This window comes from Pelecanus crispus, chromosome 1, assembly GCF_030463565.1.
Source record: "Pelecanus crispus isolate bPelCri1 chromosome 1, bPelCri1.pri, whole genome shotgun sequence".
Classification (NCBI taxonomy): domain Eukaryota; kingdom Metazoa; phylum Chordata; class Aves; order Pelecaniformes; family Pelecanidae; genus Pelecanus; species Pelecanus crispus.
This window is the reverse complement of record NC_134643.1, coordinates 124,943,158-124,957,171: the sequence shown is the minus strand read 5'-3', so window position 1 is coordinate 124,957,171 and position 14,014 is coordinate 124,943,158.

The window sequence follows — 14,014 nt, the reverse complement described above, 5'->3', positions numbered from 1 at the left end:
TCCAGGACACCCGTCTTAGAGCTACACCTTTCCCCGGGACCAGCTCACAGCTTTCCAGAAGCCTTGGAAAACCTCGATTTTGCAACCCTGAGGATGAAGAGAAGAGTGAAAGATGGAGACACCATACTGCTGCTACATTGGGACCGGTGGCTCTGCTACTTTCAGGGCCTCCCTACCCCAGGGGCTGCAGCTGCCCCACATGGTTTTCCTGCTGGAGGGCAAGGACCCAGGGCACTGGCAGTGGCAAAACAGGCAGTGGACCCATGGTAGTGTCTCTGCTGCTCACTGCCTGCTACGCAGTCTGGCCCTGCTGCTGGGAGCCAGGAAGACTGGAGTGAGGCTGGAGTGTTAGGCACTGGTTCACAGTTCAGACCATGACAAGGGAAGGGCCCAGTACAGCCAAAATGCTCGGGGAGGCTGAGCAGCTCTGCGTACATACCATGAGAGACATTCATGTGAGGCTCAGCCAGACCCCAAGACCTTGGCTGAATGTGCCGTCTGTTTGCCATTTAAGCACCAGGGATGCATGGACAACATAGCCCTCCATTTGTACAAGGTGGTCGTGTTGATAACTTTGGCCCTTATGTTTAAATTATAACTTCTGTTAAAGTCAGTTATCAGTGGTCCCATACCTTATTACAGCACTCTGAGGACTGCTCTGAAAATAGAAGCTTTATTTTTCTGAAATTTAGAGATACACGTGTGTGCTTGTCTTTCACCAAGAAATACACATTCCTTCTGAGAAGCTACACTGTAACGTGGGAAGTGGTGGTAAGCAAAGTTTTAAAAGTAAAACTAGGAAGCTCAAATGTCACTGTTCTCAATCAAGATATTTCCCCTGATATTAAATTGGGTTTAGTGAGTATATAAAAAAAAATGCCTTTGAAGGATGTATTTTACAACACTTGTATTGGGAGGCTTAAGGGAAGATCAACAGAGGTTAGGACAGCACAGCACTAACTGTAATGAACTCCCTTATTCCTCACAATTTCCACATTCAGAAGAGTCCATGTTGTGTACCTCAAACACCACATGCTTTTTAAACTGATCATTGAAACACAGGAATCATAAGTGATTTAGACTTTCTTCTGCAAACTCGTCTTGCTCAGACTGTTTCTTACACCAGCTAAGATCTAATTTTAAAATAAATTTTTAATTGCAAGTGCATTAAAGAAAGGTAAATACCCCTTATATTATATTCTTAATGATTCCATGATCTTTTTCTGTGCCATTTTCTCATGTTTTGGTCACATCAGGGAAATGGCCCTGTAAGCAGAGTAGTCTCTGCTTACCTGAATCACTGGTAAGTCAGAATGGCACCTCATCGATCCAAAGGATCCAGTTAACTCATGCCTGAATTTTAACTGCCTCCTGAAGCAATCCTGATGCAACACAAGTGCTTAGTTCCCCATCTGGTCAGTGGAGGGAGCCTTCGGGTATCTTCACAGCAGATCCTGCCTGCCTTTGGGACCTGTGTTAATTAGGTGCTACCGTGGAGGCTCACAGCAGACTGTGGCTAGTCCTTGGGCTTGGCTGGGACCTTGCTGACCGTCAGCAAGACAAGACGTTTCATGAGTGACAAGTAACACAGTTATGTGGCAGGAACACCTCGTGGAAGAAACAGAGCTCCCTTGTGCTTTCTTTGTAAAGGTATTTCTTCTTTTTTTCCCCTCACTGGATTTGTCATATCCCTCATTGTGTTGGGCTGTTTGGAGAGCCTTTCCTCATCGGAGCTCAGCTAAAAGCTCACAGCCCTTAGGGTTCAGAGGAGGCCACCCTCCAGCACTTGGCATTGCACTGAGGGAGGCAAGGGCTAAGAAGTCCATGAAACCTCCCCCTTGGTTGATTAGCACTATGTCCCTCCCTCCATAATGAGCACTGCATATACACACACATAGTCGAGGCATGAAGCGCTCAACTATACACTCCCCCATGCCGCTGACCATCTGATTATGTCTTGACCTCTGTGCAGACCACATAAGCGGGTCACACCAGGATTTCAGCAAGAGAAAACATGAAAATGAAGTCTGGGTAAGCCACACCATTTTCAGGAAGCGCATGAGGCTTCTCAGAAGGCTGTCCTGGCTCCCTGCTTGTTTCCAGGCTTCAGCTGCAACCTCCAAAGTGGCTTGACTCCACCGCTGCCCCTTGGGCAGTGTGACCGCTCCTTCGAAGCACTGGCAGCTGAGACTACATCAGATGCATGACCCAGTGAGAGCCTTGCTTGAAGAAGGGAGACCACTTGGTGAGCTGGTTAATAAGGATATTAGGCCAACTGAAATGTGGAAAATTGTTTCAAAGTGTAATGGCCATCGTTGTTTAAAAAGGCACATATTTTCAAGAACACTAAATAAAACAGCCAGGCTGCTTAGGCTAGGAATTGCCCTGAGATGTACTTTTAAATCAATGGAGTGAGGACTTGTCAAAACAAAGCCTAGAAAATTTCTTGGATTGTGTACCAGAATCTTAGGCCATATATTTCATAAAAGAATAAGGGGCAGAATAATTTTCTATGCACAATCCTAGAAGAAGTAGTGAGAAAGTCTACTTTGGAAACCACATCCATCCCCCTCACTATTACAGAACTATTTTATATTGTATACTTACTGATGTTTCCTTCTCATTTGGAAAGGTCTCAACTCCAGGGTATTTCCACCCATTCCCTTAACACAGAGGCTAATACGTCTCATTATTAAAGAGGGGTTTTTTTTTGTTTTCCTGCTATTTTTGCATTTTGCAATTTCTTCTGATTACACTCCCCATGCATCACACTCCAGAGTTCTTAGCCTGCCTCAATGTTTACAGCTTTCCAAATATTTGTAGTTTATTGTGCTCCCTTTGACTGGATGTAAGCCAAGCTTAGATGTATTCCACTTCATAAACCTATCCCTCTTCTTCTCTGATAATTGTTAATGGGCCCTTCTTTCTTGGGTTTTTTTTTGTGGGTTTTTTTGGGTTTTTTGGTTTTTTTTCTGTCTCTGCACATGAGCAGGCCTGATGTCTCCTGCTGTCTAAACCATTTCCATCTAGGACTTCTCTGACTGCCACCTCTTTCCTACTGGAGTCTATGTGTCTCTCCACAGTCAGGCACTTAATGTGCTTGTAGCCTCACCAGGCTGAAAGGTCTTCCTTGACCAGCTAGAAGACCCTTCACCCCTTCAGCTCTGAATGAGCTTCCATGTTCTTCTTTGTTTGGAGCAGTTTCTTTCTCATGAAATGAAAAATCTCCCTTCCTCAGACCTCTCCACCAACAGACCACTAGGACATTTTTTTCCAAACTATTTTTATGAACTTGCTGCACTAATTCCACCAGCTCATCTCACCCAGCTCTACAGTGTTTATTTTGGCCCTGTTTGTCTTTGTCCTGGCCAGGCTTAAAGCTGCTTCAGGGAGAAAATGCACATCCACAGAACACGCAGTAGTGTGTTGCTGCTTAGTACTAGATAATCATGAGTAACATTGCCAAAAAAGGTGCCTATACATTTCCAGCTTTCTTTGTGATGTAGGTGTCATTATTCTCAACTGGCAACTTGAAAGCTGCTCTGTGGAAAATGGATACAGGGTTCTTGAAACAGGCACAGGCACTTGGGCTAAAAGATTTCCATGGTCCTTTTATGCTTTGAAGCAGTCCTAAGTGGATATGAAAGACAAGTTTTAAGGTTTAGACATGTTTTTCACCCAATTCTTTTCATATATTTTTGCAAAACGAATTAGCAGTTTGTATCAGCAAACCAGCCATGTAGAACCCTTGGCCATCTAAGACATGAGCACAGGACTGCCAGGAAAAATATATGGCTTCAAAGACCACCTTCCTGCACCCTCCTGGAGAAGAGCTGGAGGGCTTGTGAAGCTCTCCAGTACAACTGCAGCAGCACTGACCACAGAAATGGTCAATTTTAAAAATAATGTTTCTTTTTCCTTGCGGGTGAGGGAGGGGTATGTTCACCCGCATTACTGTAGACAAAATACAAGGGGAAGGAAAAAAAAGGGGGAAGTCAAAATATTCATTTGTTTTATGGTTGAAAAATCACCCATGCTGTGTAGTTCCCAGAAACACTAGTCTGGGCCATCAGTATATTTCAGTTTCCTGGGATGAGAATGGCATTCAATGACCCAGCCATGAGTCGGATCCTATTGTGCTGGATATGGTAAATACAGATCATGACTAACAGATGTTGCTTTGACGTGCTTATATCTTTAAATATGCAAGACTAATAAATACTGGAAGAGGCTGTATTTTTTACCAAGACTAGGTGAACATTTTCCATTTCAGCTCCTTCTTCAAGGAAAGAGGATGGGATTGTTTTGTTCTTCTAACATAAATCCAGGAAATGTGTAGAAGGTGCTTGGACATTGCAATGGGCTCATATCCTGACACAGATACACAGCTCACAGCCTGGGTCCCCAAGGGACTGAAGTGTCTACTCTTTCCCTGAAAGACTGCTGGTTATGACTATGGAAAAGTTGGAAGTGGCTCTGTATGGTTGTAAGCAAGTTGTAAACCTTCCACCACCAGTTTCCAAGAGAAAGAGAAAATTAGGACTAAAGCAAGTGGCACACAGCCTTTGTAGGACAGCAGAGCTTGATTCTCAAAACAGGTGTGAAAATAAAGGTTGTTACCTTGGCTGTTCCTGGAAGATTAAGGTGGAGGTGGCAGGAAAGGATGCATACAGCTGATGATGCATAGAATTGGCAGATGAGCTACTATGAGTTGGGCTTGGAAAGGGGAAGGAAAAGTAGGACAAGGAAGCCAAAATCAAGAGGGAAAGAAGAGGAAAAAGAGTTATGAAGTGTTGTTAGAGGGGGTAGTAAAGTGTCATGACACTGCCCCCTTCATTAGCAATTTATGGAAGGAGGCATAAGTGGACCTTTAAGACATTCTTGCAAGGATTACTCGGTGCTAAGTGTTAGACCTGATTTGATGATGTTGATATGAGATCATATCTGAGTCATCAGTAAACAGAGCGCCAAACAGAGGTTCAAAACACGGGCTGACAATGTGAAGGCAGCAGTCAAGGAGGTTGACTTAGCTCAACCTCCTCTATGTTGTGGTTTAGCCCCAGCCAGCAACTAAGCACCACGCAGCCGCTCGCTCACTCCCCCTACCCTGATGGGATGGGGGAGAGAATTGGAGGAGTAAGAGTGAGAAACACTCCTGGGTTGAGATAAGAACAGTTTAATAATTGAAATAAAGCAAAATAGTAATGATAATAATAACAATATAATAAAGATAATTAATAATAATAATAATAATAATATACAAAGCAAGTGATGCACAATGCAATTGCTCACCACCCACTGACTGATACCCAGACAGTTCCCAAGCAGCGATTGCTGCTCCCCGGCCAACCCCCCCCAGTTTATATACTGAGCATGACATCATATGGTATGGAATAGCCCTTTGGTCAGTTCGGATCAACTATTCTGGCTGTGCCCCCTCCCAGTTTCTTGTGCACCTGGCAGAGCATGGGAAGCTGAAAAGTCCTTGACTAGCATAAGCAGTACTTAGCAACAACTAAACCATCAGTGTGTTATCAACATTCTTCTCCTACTAAATCCAAAACACAGCACTATGCCTGCTACTAGGAAGAAAATTAACTCTATCCCAGCCAAAACCAGGACACCCTACCCCTTAGGGAAAGAGGAATTGCATGTGGTCAGGGGATGCCAGGGAGGCTTCAATACCTGCCGAAACACAAACAGGTTATTTTCCTACATAGGCATGGAAAGTGAAAGATGGATCTGAGGGATGTGGGGAAGGAAACAGCAACCGGGTATCAAGAGGTTAGCAGAAAGAGAGGTGAAAGTGGAAGAAAAGGAGACCATAGACCCTAGTGAATTTAGAGGTTCAAGAGAACCGAAAAAGACTTAAAGAGAAGATCAGGTCAGGTTCAACTCAAAGTACTGAGCCCAAAGGAGATGCTGGAGAAGAACTGTGATGTGATTCAGTAGGAGGCAGGTTAGCACATCTGGGCTAATGTAAGAGCTGAAGCCTCCTGAGCTGAGGAGACGATGGAGTTTGTAAATGTTATACTTCATTACTCTTTCTACACTTACCACTTTAGTATATTTTCAGCTAACATTTCATTATAATTTCCACAAACATTTCATGTCACGACTTCATTACAATGTAGGCTGCACACTGAACAGCTGTAAAATAGCCTTGCCAATGCTGGTAATTTGCACTGGGAATGCAATACCCAGTTCCAATCACTGATGAGTGTTATGCAAAATGAGTTAACCAGCATTTTTCATTTCTTTAACCACTTGCCTCAACAATTAAATGTATTGCAATGCTAAATGTATAGTATATAATAAATCATTCCAGACTGTATAAAAGCATCAGACAATACATCTCTGTTGTTTTGTCATAAGCTGTATAAAATGCTGGCTTAGCACTCTGTAAGCAGCTTTTTTCACTCTTGTTATTTTAATTGTATACCAAAAACCAGTACAGTTTTATGCATACAGTGTTTCTCCCACTATGTGCCAAATCCAGTATGGTCTTCTTTTCCTACTCAATGCAGATCACAGTGAAATGTTTTAGCATAGCAGTCTATGAGGTGGGAAACCGGTCACTACTTTAATGTTTTTGATGTTTCACTGTAACTAATGGAATAGCTCTTGAGCTGAGACATGGTAGGTGTTCCTAGTTACTGTTGTGTTTCCATTTCCCTACTTTGGCTAAAAGCTGAGACATTTGGTTTGTGGCTGTCATCTGCTTCTCAGAAATGTCTGGTGGGCTTTACTGTAACAATAATTCTGTTATAGAGAGTCATTGGGGTCTAACATGCCACTTTTTTTTTTTCAATTTTGGCACAATACAATGTAAAAGTAGAGAAATTGGAAGAGGTAGAGGAACCTTATTTAGTCAGAATACCTGGCAAAATGTAGTTCGTTGACTGATGATAAGATTTCCAAAAGACCCAAAGTAGCTTAGGCTCTGAAATCTGATATACTTGCAATGGGATTTGTATCCCTCAGTCCCTCAGATGTTCTAGAAATCCTTCCCTGGTGCTTTGTCATTTAACAAAGTCATGTTCATTTGGAAGGACTTGAAGCTGAAGGCACTTGAAGCTGGGGGTGACCCACCCTCCAGTAAAGGCAGCATCAGGGGGTAAAATGCCACCATACAAAATGTTCACTGTTAAACAAAAAACTGTTCACCAAAGCACTTTTCAAAACTGTTGTTGATACCTTTATGTCCCCATGGTGGGGCTTGGGGTGGTCCTGAAAAGTTAAGAGCTGGAGAACGATGTAAATTTGGGATTGTGTTTGAGTACCCTTGACTATGAAGTCTAGAGTCTTGGTCTGTCACCTGCATGTTGATGTGCAACTGTGACCTCCAAACAAGCTCTCCCACACAGATGGAAATAAGGCCTTATGGCTCTTGGATCTCAACAAAAAATGCCCATGCATTTTCTAACACATTCTGTGGGGCTGCTGGGGCCTCTTACGGCCTTCAGGGTAGTAGCAGCCAACTAGTGTCTGGGCAGTCACCTATTTCAAGGCTAGGAGCATCTGCAAGGAGAAGCACTCTCACAGAGTGTGAAGGTGCTAATGAGTTTCCTGAACAATAATGTAATATGAGACACTAAGGAAAGTCTGAGTGCTTGTGGCATTGTCTGACCGCCAAGTGATCTGGGCAGGGCTGTCGTTCATGGTGAACCATATGGAGAATTGACAGCCCTCCAGGGAAGGAGCAGTGCTCCCATACACCTGCTGGGCTTTGCATGGTTTATGCAATTAGCCTTATAATTAGGCTCCTAGAGACTCTCAGGCTTAGTCCTCTGCACCTCCCATAGAAAGAGGCGACCTGAACATTTTCTAGGAGTAGTATAGTTTACTTGACTGTTGAAGTAAGTATAGGAGTGCATGCTGGGCTTAGCCTGCAAATACTTCATGCCTCCACTTTGACCCTCCCTTGTATTACACAGTGACTGACTGAATCAGCTCCTGCAACTCCTCCTGTCACTTAGGCTTTGAGATCCAGAAACCATGGCTCCAGTGGCAGCTGGACACCCCAAATGATCAGTCCCTACAGGCAAGGTTGCTTACAGAGCTGTGGGTATGCAAGGCACTGGGCCATTTTCTCTTCAGCAAGAAAAACAAAAAATATGTTTTAAAAAATGCAGAAACTAGTAAGTGAATTTGAAACCCATGTGTTATTGGCAGCAGTGTGCCCAGGCTGGATTGCTGGGGCAGGGCTCCTCTGGCTGTGCTCCTGCAGAGCGGTGGACAAGGTGGGCTGCCAGGCTGGGACCAAACCTACCACCATGGCCATGCCGGCAGCCCCAGCATTCAGCATCTCTGAGCTGTGGACGAAAGCTTTGTAGGCTGCCAGTGCAACCTATGCCAAAGGGTGCTGGGGCAGAGGGACGCCAAGTCAGAACCTCCTGCTTTCTCATCCTGTATGGCCACTGCACTTCCATGGTGAGGTTCATCTTGGGACACTAACCTCTGGGTTGGGGCTTTTGCAAGCAGTGATCCGCCAAGCAGCCCTGTGTGCCCTGCCACCTGCCCATCCCCCTTCTCCCCACAGCCACAGAGGGAGGGCTGGGCACCCTCAGGCACACATCAGGGCTTCCCTCAGATGCCAGCAGAAGAGTCTGTGCATGCATGCATGTGTGTGTGCACATGTGTCTGCGTGGTTTCCACACCCTTAATGCTCCCTGGTAAAGTCTCCCCATGATCTCGTCATTCCCACACCAGTGCTCTGTAGTACTGAGTGATCTGCAGAGTTTTGCCAAGTGGTTTATAACAGGCTTTTTGAGGGCTATGTTTTGTGACACAGGTCATATTCAGACTCTTTGCCCTCTCCCCTCATTGCTTTCCTCCTGGGCTACAGCTGGGTGGCCAGGGAGAGCTGAAGGCACAGGACATTTTTGGATGCCCTCTGTATTTCAGATGCTCCCTGTTTGAAGGTCTGGGCTATGTCCCTCGCTCCAGCCTGGAGTAAGCTGTGGTGCTGAGCCTGGATCCCCCAGGGCAGCCGAAGGAGAGGTGGATGTGTGTGAGAGTGGGAGATGAAGGCAGCGTGGGCTGGGAAGGTACCGCACACCGTGCTGTCCCTGCTCTGCTGCCCTGGCCTGACTTTATGTTGTTGCCGTACCGCACCACAAATGCAATCCTGCTCCTCCTTCTGGGAAGAGTGTGCATGTTTCCCACCCCCTCAGCAGATCCCTATGGCATGGGTGACAGCGTGCTCACCCCAGGGACAAGTGGCCCCCAGCCCAGTGCTCACCCCCTGCTGCAGTGCTGGCCAGGGTCCCCCGTAGCCATTGTTGAGTGCCACACCATCCTACTTGGCCTGGGATGCAGCCTGCTCATGAAAGTCAGCCCTGGTTTGTCTCCTCAAGCTGCTGTAATACCAAGGGACCCAGGAGACCCTGCCCTGCACACACATCAGCCCCAGTGATGTCCCGCTCCCCCAGGAGCCAGCGGCCAGCAGCAGAATAGCCAGAGCTGCTCTCCTCAAATGTGTCAGGGCATATTTACTCTTCAAGGCATATTCCTATTTCCCCCAAAAGATGGCACTAGGATTCACCAAAAGTGAACCACTCGGTGCCCTGAATATTTTTACATCTGTGAAAAATGCCACTGGGGCCCTCCACTGTGGTCCCCACGCCTCACCCCCCATAACCAGGGGATGACCCTTCCAGAATGTGCAGCCATCACCTCTCCAGGGCAGACCCTAATGGGGCCCTAGGTTATGGGCAACAAAAACAGAGTGAAAAATGAGTTGCCACCTGCTGAGAGTACATAGCAGGAGGGGGTGTCTTTTGGTGGGATGAAAATACCCCTCCACATATATCCTGTGGTTTATTTCTAAGGCAATGAGAAAAACAAATATATAATATTGGAATTAATCTCTTGTATGCTGACATTATCTGCTGTAGTAAAATTGACATAATTAGGATTTTTACTGAGAAGTTAATTATTTTTTCATTTGAGCAACACAGCCCATAAACCTATGAATAGAGTCTGTCTGGTAATTTAGGCCACGTTTTAAGGATTTTTAAATGCAAATGTTTCTACATAATGACAATTATAGAAATATTTTCATGATTAAAAGAATAAAACTAATGAAAATAACTTTTGCTGAGATTATTTTTCCTTGCAATTTTTATAACATATTGAAGAAAGGTTTTTATCTTGTCAGTGAAGCAATAGTTTTTAGCCTGAAAAAACAATCCCCATTCCAAGATAATGGACTTCTTGTATTCATTAACATCTCTAATAGAGCTATCACCTGAATAGCTGGGATTTTTCTTTTCATTAAAGAAAATGATAGGATCATAGCTCTATAAATGAAAAGAAGTTCAAGCACACAGATGAAGGGTTTCTGAAGACAGCAGAACTCCAAGGCTGAAAGTGCTGTCTCAGTACATTTAAAAATGAAGGGAGTGCCTTGTCAAAGGGGCTCACCCTCCTGGGCAGCTCAGCAGCCTCCAAGGACTATTGGGTCCCACAATTGCCCAAGTAAATGTTATTCATTAGCAAGTTCAGCAGTGACACTTCTTGCACAAAGATCTTTTGTTTTGCAAATGCTGGCTTCTCCTGAAAGACATCTGATTCATGTGTGCTTCCAATTTTTTTTGACCAGAGGTTAGCATACAGTCATTCCTACCACTAGCAGCCAGAAAGATTCTTTTTTCCTCTGTGTGTTACTGCCACTAAAGTATGATTACAAGCACAAGGGTGTGAGGCAGTCTGAAGACTGTACTTAGCCCTGAACTTACCCAGGTACTTCCTACATGATAGACCTGGAGAAGGTGAAGTCTTTGCAATGCAGATGTTGTTCTAAGTACATAAAAGCTTGGAGGTGTCAGTTGAGCATGTTACTGTCCCTGAGCATTACCCTATTTTAACAGTGTCAAGTATGATCTGTATGACACGCTTATTTCACTGCTCACTCCTTTTGTTGTGCTTAGCAATACACCTTTGCTACTCATGTCTTTGGGTAGGCAGCTGGTCTGCTCAGTGGTCTACAAACTGGCATGCACCGTTACAGCACAACTACTAATGAAATAGTAAAGTGGCAACACGGTCTCAGAGGAGACGACTGCTCCGGACTGGATTCACCCATAGCCCTTCTGGAGGGCAGCAGTTTTCTGCCTTTTGTAAATTCAGGAGACCCTGGGACAAAAAAAAAAAAACCCCAGCAACAACAAAAAAGACTTTACAAAGCAGACCCTGACTGTAGGACTGCTCTGGGTGAAGAGGATATATTTAGGATGCTCTGGAACAAAAGCCGTGGGCACAGGGGAACTGAGTGTTTTAAAATGTCCTGACACTAGATGGGGCAGTGGGTTAGAGCAATCCCCTCTTTGCCGGAGACCCTGTTTGGAGCACATTTCAGGCCCATTCTGGGGTTTGGCAGGACCATGCATGTTTGTCAGCCTCTGCTCAAGAGGCGCCAGGGTCTGAAGGAGCCGTGTGGTTTTGGGTCAGGACGCAAAAAGGTGCTCAGCTGGTTGCAGCTCTGCCAGCCTGCTCCGACTCCAGCCCCGCTTCTCCTTCACTCACTTTCATTAACAGCATTGTTGCCCAGAAACTACAGAAAAAGCAAAGCTAATTACCAAAATTAATCATCCTCAAGAGGGCAGGAGCTAACACCTAGTGCCAAAATAGGCACTGGATTGAGTCTCGCTCTGCTGCAGGAACTGTTTCCCCGCAGCCCGTAAGCACAAGTCCAGCCCTTACCGGCACTGGCAGGGCCAGCCATGGGTGCAGAAGTCAGCACGTGTGCACGTGTGTTGCCCTACCAGGGCATTGGCACTTCTTCTGGCAAGTGCTGAGCTGCCACGGGGAGCCATGGGCGCCTGCCGCGCTCACTGATGTCAACAGCAGCAAATGGGGTTTGGTGCTTTGAGGATGGCTTGGCACCTTGCAGGCAGGAGGCTTTAATGTGGTTTCTTGGGTGTAACTGAAAGTAGCTTTTGGCCCAGGGGAATGAATATTTTCTGCCTTTGTATGTGCCCTGATTTTTGTAATCATGTTGTTAAATATGTCTTCTGGAGAGCGGCAATTAAGAGACCATATATTTTAGTTACTTCTTCAGAAGCCATTGAGTATGGTTGTTCAAGGTGTGATTGTTTCATCTTCTGAACAGATGATTTTTTTTTTCATCAACATGCATGCCGGCAGCTTACTGGGGGTCAGAACAACAATTTCTGGGAGGATTTCCTTCATGATGCTCTGGATCAGGCACATGCAATCCTACTGACCTGTGCTGAACTCTGTGGTCTTGAGCCACTTAAGCAGTTTTGGTCACTCTCCCACTACCCCAAGAAATATTCTGAGTTCAATTTAATCCTGTCCTGGTGTTTGATACTTACCTACTTGTTAGACCCTTCTTAAGTTATATGCATTAGTGGTCAAAACTGGGACATCATGAGAGAGCAAAAGGTGCCTCCAGTTGAGGCATTGCTTTACAGCTCATGAAGAACTGAAAAGAAAGGAAATATAATTATTTATAATTATCATAATAGCTGAGTAAGGCTTTCAGCACAATCCATCATAACTGTTGTTCCTTAAATGTCTCTTTCTGAGGTCCTCACGACATGAACCTGAGCTTAGCTTCCCAGAAGAGTAAAGTTTCTTCTAGCACGCAAAAGATGGTCTAAAAGCTTGAGCTTTTAAAGCCTGTAGAAAAATAGGCATTGAAATGATGTAGGAAAAAAATAACCTTGGGGAGCAAAAGAGGTGTAAGATAATGATCACAATAAAATGGTTGCGAGCATGATTTCACCATCAGGAATGTTGCAGCATGAATTTGAGATTTTTTTAATTGTTCCCCAAGAGGAGTTAAACCTAAACAATTGGCTCAGGAATATTTTTTATGAACAAACAAGGCAAGTTTAGTTTGCTGTGATCCTGGATTCATATTTGAGGTCAGCAGGGACCAGTTGCTTATCTTGCCTGACCGTCTTCATTAACAGAAGCCACACGATTTCATCCAGCTACTCCTGTAATTAACTTAACACCAGGGGAACAGGTTCTTAATTTTTCATTAATATCCAAGCAGAACTACAAGAATTCTGTCACTTCCATCCATTTTAGCACAATGTGTATTTCTGCCAAATTTTCAGCTACTACTGTATTTGTTGCTCTTTGGTTCCTTTATTTATTTACTGTCTATAGCAAGTATTATGTTCTCCCCCGTGTAAGTGCCCACCCGTCAGTCAGGGAATAAGAAACAATCCCACATCCCTGAGGTGACTCACATACCTCGTGGATACTGAATCACCATTTTAAGATGAGGTGAACATGTGGTGTGCAAAGCGGAGGCTGGAACGTTTTCAGCCAAAACATTCAGAAAATACTGGTACACGCTAAGGAATTCACGGGAGGGAAGAGAAGCAGCTCATGAATGATTATTTACAATCCAAAGGACTAAACTAACAATTCCCAAGTGCTTCTGGCTGGAACCCCCATTACAAACCGTTCATTTTGTGTGACCCCAGAACCAGAGAGAAGTATAGAAAATTCAGCTGAACTTTGTCTAGCTCTAGTCCACAACCCTTCCTCAGCAGGCCCCACTCCAAGTTTGGGCGCTTTTGGAGTAAACTATTATTCACTTAGTACCATGACTGCTAGCAATACAGCAGTATACTGTCATACACCGTATACCACACAAAACTCCCTCTGTTCCCTGAAAAAGAGGCTCTGCTGTCCCCGCTGTCCCCAGGAGAGGGCTGACATCAATGGCACTGGCTCCCCATGGGAATCAGAATCATAGAATTGTTTAGGTTGGAAAAGACCTTTAAGATCATCCGGTCCTGCTGAGCTGTGATGAGGGCTCCTGCTTCAGTGTTTCCACACACATCCAGGTTGAGGAGGAACAAGGATGATCCGCAATAGCTCTCCAGCAGACTCATCCCGTGCCCAGGCACGGGGCAGCAGGAAGCCGTGTGTGCGTGATCAGCATGGTGCCAAGCGAAGCCAACTACTCACCAGGGTCTCAGCACGTGAGCTTGGAGGCAGCGTTGTGTTGAGAGAACCTCTGGGC